The 7,998-nt window shown below is 51.1% G+C and overlaps 1 long non-coding RNA gene and 1 pseudogene across 1 annotated transcript; both read right to left on the bottom strand.

Moving 5' to 3' along the window:
* Positions 1-1,607: 1,607 nt before the first annotated feature.
* LOC136363249 (uncharacterized) lies at positions 1,608-2,908 on the bottom strand. The gene is made up of 2 exons (XR_010743951.1): positions 2,738-2,908; positions 1,608-1,887 (listed from the first exon to the last, which is right to left on the bottom strand). It is a non-coding gene; the product is annotated as an uncharacterized lncRNA (long non-coding RNA).
* A 776-nt stretch (positions 2,909-3,684) lies between these two features.
* LOC136363129 (protein Mis18-alpha-like) lies at positions 3,685-7,766 on the bottom strand (annotated as a pseudogene).
* Between the last annotated feature and the right edge of the window lie 232 nt (positions 7,767-7,998).

Genomic DNA, 7,998 nt, shown 5'->3' with positions numbered 1-7,998 from the left:
CGGGACATCGCCGGCGGCCCCGCCCCGCGCCGCCCCTCACGGCTGAGCCGAGGCTGCTCCCGGCCCTGCGCGGAGCCAGACGGGGGTCGGGGGTGGGACCGGCCGGGGCGAGGGGATCCCCCGTGCTGGCCCCAGGATTCCCCAAACCCCGCCGCTCTCCGCGGGGCCGGGGAATTGTTTTTTCAGCACAGGCAGTAAATTCTTTATGAGAAAACTCAAAATTGAAGGATACGGGGTCCGAGGGGAGAGAAGAGATTCTGCTATAAATTCAAAACGCATTGGGAAAAATAAATCTATGACGCAGCACATTTCCTCTCCCAGACTGGCTTCTGTGTGATCGTCTGTGACTGCAACTGCTCAGATGGCATTTTCAACCTGTTGTGGCTATAATGACCTGCCAGATTCTAAGCACGACAGAAAATAATTGTAGAACTCTCTGGATCAGGCAGTGGAGCCTCCCTGTAGCGTCCCAACGGTCCAGCAGTGCCCAGCATCTCGGACTGGCATTTGAAGGGTCCCAGCACAGCCCCTGTGTAGTGTTCCTCCTCTTGAGCTGACACTTCCCAGCATCCCTAAAGAAGAGGGTTTGGGGGTCCCAGCAGAGGCTCCCTGGCACATGCCCCTGCTTCTACAAGTCCCGTTTAATGAGGATCAGTTTTTGGGGAGTAGAATCACCCAAAGCCAGCAGAACTGGCATTGCCCACTTTCTGGAAGAAACTCTCTTTCTTCCTCACCAAATGCCAACGGCCAAAACCCAGCCTGAGGCTGAGCTCCCCATCCCCTCAATCTCTCCAAGGACCTGGGCTTGGATTTCCCAATCCAGAAGGGCAGAAATTTTTTTGTCCTTATTGTATATCCTAATCACAGTAATTGCATAAAAAGTAATTCAAAGACATTAACTTAATGATGAGACATTAAATAGGAGGGGCCAGCACCATGGCCGTCCACGACATGCTCAAATGCTAAAAGAGAGTTGAGCTCCAGCCCTAGATTAACTTTCACACCCCCAGTGATTTCAGCTCATGACCCCACAAGCTTTATTTCACGGCCAGCTCGCTCCTTCCAGCTCCACGTGTGCGTTTCTCCGACTCCGGCAGCTGAAATTCCCCCGCCGTCGAAGGGGCAGCATCTTCATCTTGGCCCCACCAGCCCGGCAGCAATTCAGCTCTCACCCTGCAGCCCGGACGCCTGCCCCACAATCAGTATCCCAGGCCCCACAGCGATTTCAGCCACAGCCCTACAGTGGCTATCCCAGACCCAGGCAGTACCCCAGCAGCGTCGGCACTTCACGAGATACCTTAGAGCAATCCCCTTTCAGCTCTACGGCCCCTCTCCCATTTTCAGGCTAAAGAGCCGGTCCCAACATCAGTACCACAGTTCTACAGACGTTTCAGCACTCAAACCCTAGAGCCTGTACGTCAGCCTTAGAGTTTCTCTGCCACGCTAAAAGAGAGTTGAGCTCCAGCCCTAGATTAACTTTCACACCCCCAGTGATTTCAGCTCTTGACCCCACAAGCTTTATTTCACGGCCAGCTCTTCTGTTTCACGTCTCTCCACATCTTCCCCGTAGTGGCATAGAACGCTGCTGTTTTTTCCTTAGGTTATGATTTTTACGTGTAGCTCTGTGTTGTTTCAGCACCGCTGTTGTACCCATATTTCAGCCCCAACTTGCTACTTCTTACTGCAGGAAGTGCTCTGCAGTTTCTATCCCAGCTCTTACAGTCATTTCGGATCCAGCCACACAATTCCCATCCCAGCCCCACAGGGGTTTTACCCCAAACCCTACCATGTCTGTGTCTGCTCCAGCTCTGCTGTCTCAGTTCCAGCTGTTCAGCTTCCCACTGCCTGCTGCTAAAAGCTGTTACTGCTTCTCACTGCAGCCCGGCGCTGTTGGTAAGGCCACAAGTCAGTTATTATCATCACTTCAACGTCTTTAGGAGCTCTACCACCCACCCTCCTAGGTTCCCAACTTCGGGAACACTTGAAGCCTGAAGCCAAACATCTATCTTCCCCCTCCCCCTGGGTCTCAGCACCTGCCCAAAGGCCCCTTTCACTTCCCCCAGGCAGCACCAGCGCCTCGGAAGAGCCACTGCTCCCCGATCCCAAAAGGTGCCCTTAGGTTGGTTCTTGGGCCCTGGAGCCCTCCGAGCCCCCACACCCTCAGCCTCTGCTTGGTGCTACAGGGCAAGGGCTGGTAACCGCCCCCCCCGGGCATCTCCTGCAGGCCCTGAACTGCAGCCCCCTCCCCCTTCTCCCGTGGCACTGATCCAGTCCCAGCACTTCCATTGCTCCACATGGTTTTTGGGGCCTGCCTCTAGGGCCAAGGTCCTTATTCCACACCCTGGCTCTTCATGTCTCCACTGGCCCCACAACCACTGTTTCAGCCCCAGCCCTACAACCTTCACTCAATTAAGAAAGATCTAGCAAAACCAAACCAAACCAAAATATTAAAAGAAGCAAAATAATGAAAGGATGTAAAAACGAAGCAAAATACAGTTACTTTTAATAAAAACGAAATAACAAAAAAACCCAAAAAGCACAGCTTTAATTCCGATATTTTAAACAGTACTTTAAATCCAGAAACCACAGAAGCGCTTCTCGCCCGCCCCTGGTAGCCGATTCCGGTCCTCCTGTACAGCACCAGCCCCGCACCCAGCTCCGGCCGCCCGAGCCAGGGCGCGGCCGAAAGAACTGGGCACCGCCGGCCCCCAGACGCCGGAGTCGCGTCCGTGCTCACCGCAGCTCCTCGGATCGGCAGCCGCCGGGACCCCGTCCTGCCGCAGCGCCGCTCCTCCGACCGCGCACCTCCAGCCGCCGCTCCCCGCTCCGCCGCCGAACTGACGCCCCCGTCGCCTCAGGACACGCTATTTATGCCCCAGGCCGGCCCAGCCCAGCCAATCACAAGCGGAGGCGGCGCCGGCCCCGCCAATCCCAGCCCGCCCGTTCCCGCCCCCCCGCGTCCCCCCCCCCCCCCCCGCTGTCCCCTCACGCCCCGCTCCCGCGGTTCCGCCCCCCCCCCCGCCGTCTCCCCGGTGCCCTGGGAGAGGGAACTCCCGGCCGGGACCTCAACGGGGAGCTCCCGCCGTCCTTCCCGGGCCCCAGCAGCACCTGCCGCAGAGGCCGCGGCAGCGGGGCCACGGCTCCGCCGCTTCCCAAATGGGCGGCGGCGGGAGCGACGCCTCAGGCCAACCGGGGAGCGGGGCCGGACCGAGGCGCATCAGACCTTGGAGCCTCTCAGTAGCGTCCCAAAGGTGTCCAGCATCTCTGACTGGAATTTGAGGGCTCCCAGCACAGCCCCCTCTCTATTGTTCCTCTGGAGCTGACACTGCTCAGCATTCCTGACCAGGGTTTGGGGGTCCCAGCACAGGCCCCCTGGCACATACCCCTGCTTCTTCGAGTCCCGTTGAACCAGGATGATTTTTTGCCAGTAGAAACACCCAAAGCCAGCAGAACTGGCCTTAATTACTCCTTGGGGGATCTTTTCTTCCTCACCAAATTCCCACTGCCAAAACCCAGCCCGAGGCTCAGCTTTCCCTCCCCTCGATCTCTCCAAGGAACTGGGCCTGGACCTCCCCATCCAACAAGGCAGAAATGCTGTTGTCTTGACTCTATATCCTAATTGCAGTAATTGCTTAAGAAATAATCGAAAGACATTAAAGAAATTAAGAGACATTAAACAAGAGCTGCCTGCTCCAAGGGCCATCCAAGGGATGCTCAAACCCCTAACCAATAATTTCTTTTAATTAACCAACTCAAACAGCGTAATTAACACCACATTGATGCAGCAAGGTTCTTTTAAATTGAGTTATATATAAATATTGCAGAATGTAAAAACCTTTCTAAACTCAGAAACTCTTTTAAGAAATAGACAGGGCACAGCTGCAGACAGAGTCTTGGGATTCAGGGGAAAAAAAAAAAAAAAACAACAAGGATTTCAAGGAAGGTTTTAACACCTTCCACTGTGTCATCGTTGACAGCAAACATGGCTTCAGCCTCAGGAAGACATGGAGACCCAGAGATTGCAGAGCCTCTCCTCATCTCAGCCTTTCAGCAGTACAGTCTGCAAGGAGAGAGAAGAAAATGGGTCAGAATGGACAGCCTACTTCCAGAAAATCGTCCTCATTCATAAAGCATAAGTAGAGCTGTAAGATCTTCCCCCAAGGTCCATTTCTCTGTGGACTGAAGACTCAAAGGTGAAGCACAGGCTAGAGCTGCCAAGGGCAGACTATGGAACCCCCCGAAGTAAAAGCTACTCGGCCAATTCCATAAAGCATTCCAAAATCAGGCTCCTGGGATGCAACCCTCTCTTCTCTCACCTTCAAACATCCAGAAGGAGATCTATTGCTGCTGAGCAGCATGCAAACACTTGTTCGAGCAGGAACTGCCTCACAAATTACACTGGAGTAATGTCAGCTCCTCTGGCTTACAGCTATGTCATTAACAAAATGGTTTAGTCACCTGACCGGAAAAGCATCTGAGCCCCATCACCACAGGCGAAACTGGAGCACTACTTCAAAACAGGGCAGTGAGGATGGAAGGGAGAAGCTCTTCTAAGAGATACAGTGTCTACCAGTGAGGCAGAATGGGGAAATTCAAGCAGAGTTGCTGGAGAAAACTTCAAAACTCACAGTAGTAAAGCTAAGTAGTGTTGGGTAACAGCAACCCAACAAAACCCAAACCGCTTTTTGAGATTCTTCTTGCTTTGTACCACACACAACTGCTTGCTTTTATTGAAAAACACCATGAGAAACACTGACAATTAGTCAAATGCACAGAGAACCAAACACAACCAAAACAGCAGCATTAACACCACAAAAACTGCTGAAATAATTGCCCAAATACATACCCAGCCTTGCTTAAAGGAGTGTCGCCATCAGCCTGGTTTGGTTTGCCTCCCTTTGAAGTTGTAAAACAACTGACCTTCAACACCTCGTGCAAAAGCATTTACCTAATGCTGCAAAAACAAGCCTTTTCCTCTATCATATTCCCGCGCTGAACTTGCAAAAACTCCCCAAACTAACGAGTCACCACATAAAGCTGTTGAGTCGTTCCTGTCTTTGAGCACAAGTCAAGCTAAAGCTATGGAGAAAAAAAAAAAAAAAAAAAAAAAAAAAGTGACTTAGTGCTGTTCCTTTGCAGATTACAGAATCACAGGGAGGTTTCTCATCAGCTCAGGAAAATGCACAGCCAGTTCAGCAGATACTGAATAGCAGGGAAGTCAGGAGGCATATGCTTTGCTTTCAGAGAGAAAAATTTAAATAAATTCTTACATTAAACCAGAAGTCTACAGATGGACTGCTCAGAAGCCTTTATCGAGAGCAAAGCCCCTGGGGGTATCCTCTGAAGGGACACAAGAGGAGCTCCTCGGCTGGGGCCCACCCTCGGCCAGCACCTCTGCCCCGCGGCACGGGCCACCCAGGGCTTTCGGCTCTTTCACGGCCCTCGCAACGTTCCCGCAGATCCCAGGGGCTTCCGGGGCCAAGTTTCACCTTCGCCCTTCTCCTGCAGCTCCACAGGCGTTTCCTCTCGGACCTGCCCGTGCAGAGCAGCCACCCGCGACTCAAGCGTGGGCAGTCTTGTCTCCAGAGCTCGGAGCATCCTGTCTACCTGCAAAAGAGCCAAGGGAACGCCTGTACTCGGTTACACGCAGAATTGGACAGCACAAAGAGCACGCGTGGACGTCAGAAAGGGCTCTAATCTGATCTCACGTCACCAATTCTTTTCCTTTGATCCTTTCCTTGCTCTGTTCACACTTTGAAAGCTCAGCCCACTCTAACATTCACTGTGCACGCAGGAACCCTTTCCAGCCTTGCTAGGTGTCAGAGACATACACTCAGCTTTTGCTGGACAACCTTCAGCTTCTACAGTCAACTTTCTTATACTATTTGCTCCCAACTCCTCCTACCTGCCAAGGTAGTCACAAGACTTTACCAGAGCGAAACATCGACTTGATTTATCAGGATTAGTTTATGATTGATATTTCAATAAAAAGTTGCAGAAAAAGCATTAAGTCCACTTGCACAAAAGGCAGAAGAAACATGACTCAAAGTTAAGTCAAGATCTGGAGAACTGAATCAGAACTAAGTGGAAACAACCTATCAAATGATGGACACATAAATAGGAACCCAATGCTGTGCCCGAGAAGCACAAAATGCTAATTGCCACGAAAACCGAAGGCAAAGCTGCTGAAGATCCTGCATAACACAAAATACCAATCACGTGAAGCAGTCCGGTGCATGGAACAATGCACTGAATTGCTCTGGGTGAAACCAGCTGTTCTGCAGAAACTGCTGAAGTCTACTAAGGTTTCACAGAGGTGATTTCAACAAAGAATGATATAAGGTTAAATCTCCCCCTCTGCAGTGCCTCTTGCAAGACGGCTCGACTTTCAAGAGTTAGTGGCCCCTCACGAATAAGAGCATGCTTTTCCAGGGTTCCTAGAACAGAGCTGAGATGCCACAGTTCCGATCCTGCACTTCCCACTCTGAGGCCAAAAATCCTAATAACAGCACTCCTTCAGAACCCCGAGGGATAGCCATGGATTCTGGGGCTACAGGACACACTGAAAAATTGCACCAAGACACCAAGAACACTGCAGCGCTGGCTGGGAGAAGCCGCATTACTCTCCAAGAAAATGCCATTCTGCAGCCAGCTTAGTGCTTTAGAGAATTTTACTGCCATGGGGGAAAAAAAACCCCAAACAAACACCAAACTAATAGCTGTGGAATTAAGAAAAAAAATCCCCAAACCACCGTCCAGAGTACGAGGGTGAACATCCACAGCAACGTAGCAGAATAAATGGGAACTTCAGAAAAAAACAGAGACATTAAAACCAGTCCAGATGAACAACCACTGTCTAGTAGAACAATGCTCGCACAAAACAACTCTGGCGTGGAGCCTTCATTCGGGATACAGCCACTGAAGAATATCTGAAGACCACTTTGAAGTGCTATACACCAAACTAAACCCAAGCACTCTTCCATTTTCTAGACAGATTCTCAGACAGCTGAGTGAGAGTCTCAAGCACATACTCAGTTGTCAGATTTGCCTTTGCCCACCTTAGCAAGGACAGAGCAAATGTGGCCAGTGCAGGTCAGACCCAGCCCAAGTCCTGCCTGAGCCCCTCTGGCCACCCTTCCCACTGCTAATGCTGACCCCATACAGGCTCCAGCCGAGCCCCTTCGGGGCTTGGTTTGCGTGCTCTTCCCATCTAACGGGAAGGAGCCCTCCTGTGCCCTGGGCCTGGTGATAGCTGCTTGGCTGGAGTGCAGTTTCCCATACAAAAGGCAGACACGGTTGGTTTGTTTGGGCTTTTTGCCTAGGATTTGCCTTACACGGGTGACGTTCCTCACAGCTCAGCACTACGACGCCAACAGCAGCAATACAGAAAACCACTCTGGGACAGGGCAGCAGAAAAAGCCACCTCCAGCCTTGCCAGAGACAGGACAGGAGCACCCTCCGTGCGACGCCCGCTGAGTGCAGTGGAGCTGGAGGGGCCGACCCATCAGCATTCTGCGTTTACCTTTCAACAGAGTCAATACGGAAAGAGAACAGATCTCTCTTGGAGTCGAGATGCCTTGAGGTGCGCCCGGAGATGCTGCCAAGGGTCCTTCAGCAGCCAGAGCAGAACAGGGCTTCTACCGTGCTGTAAGGAAGAAAGAACATTTATTTGGAAGAAAATAAAAGGAAGGACCTCTCCCCATGCCTTTCCTTAAAAAAAAAAAAAAAAAAAAAAAAAACAGGCATTAGAGTTTTTTTAAGCATTCCTTTACACAGTGTAAATTATGAGCACTCATCTTTCAGCCAGAATTCCGGCATTTGCAAAAGCTCCTCAACCTCTTTCTCGCCAACAGCCAAGCTTCCACATCCTCGGGGGAAAAAGAGTCTGGGGAAAAAAAGGAACAAAGAAAACATGAAAAAAAAAAAAACCCAAAAATATATAAAATAAGAAATAAAATTAAAATAGAATAAGAAAATAAAATGTAAAAGTAATAAAAG

This window comes from Sylvia atricapilla, chromosome 6 (genome assembly GCF_009819655.1).
Source record: "Sylvia atricapilla isolate bSylAtr1 chromosome 6, bSylAtr1.pri, whole genome shotgun sequence".
NCBI classification, from domain to species: domain Eukaryota; kingdom Metazoa; phylum Chordata; class Aves; order Passeriformes; family Sylviidae; genus Sylvia; species Sylvia atricapilla.
The sequence above is the reverse complement of the archived record's forward strand: the minus strand, read 5'-3'. Positions and strand labels throughout refer to the sequence as shown.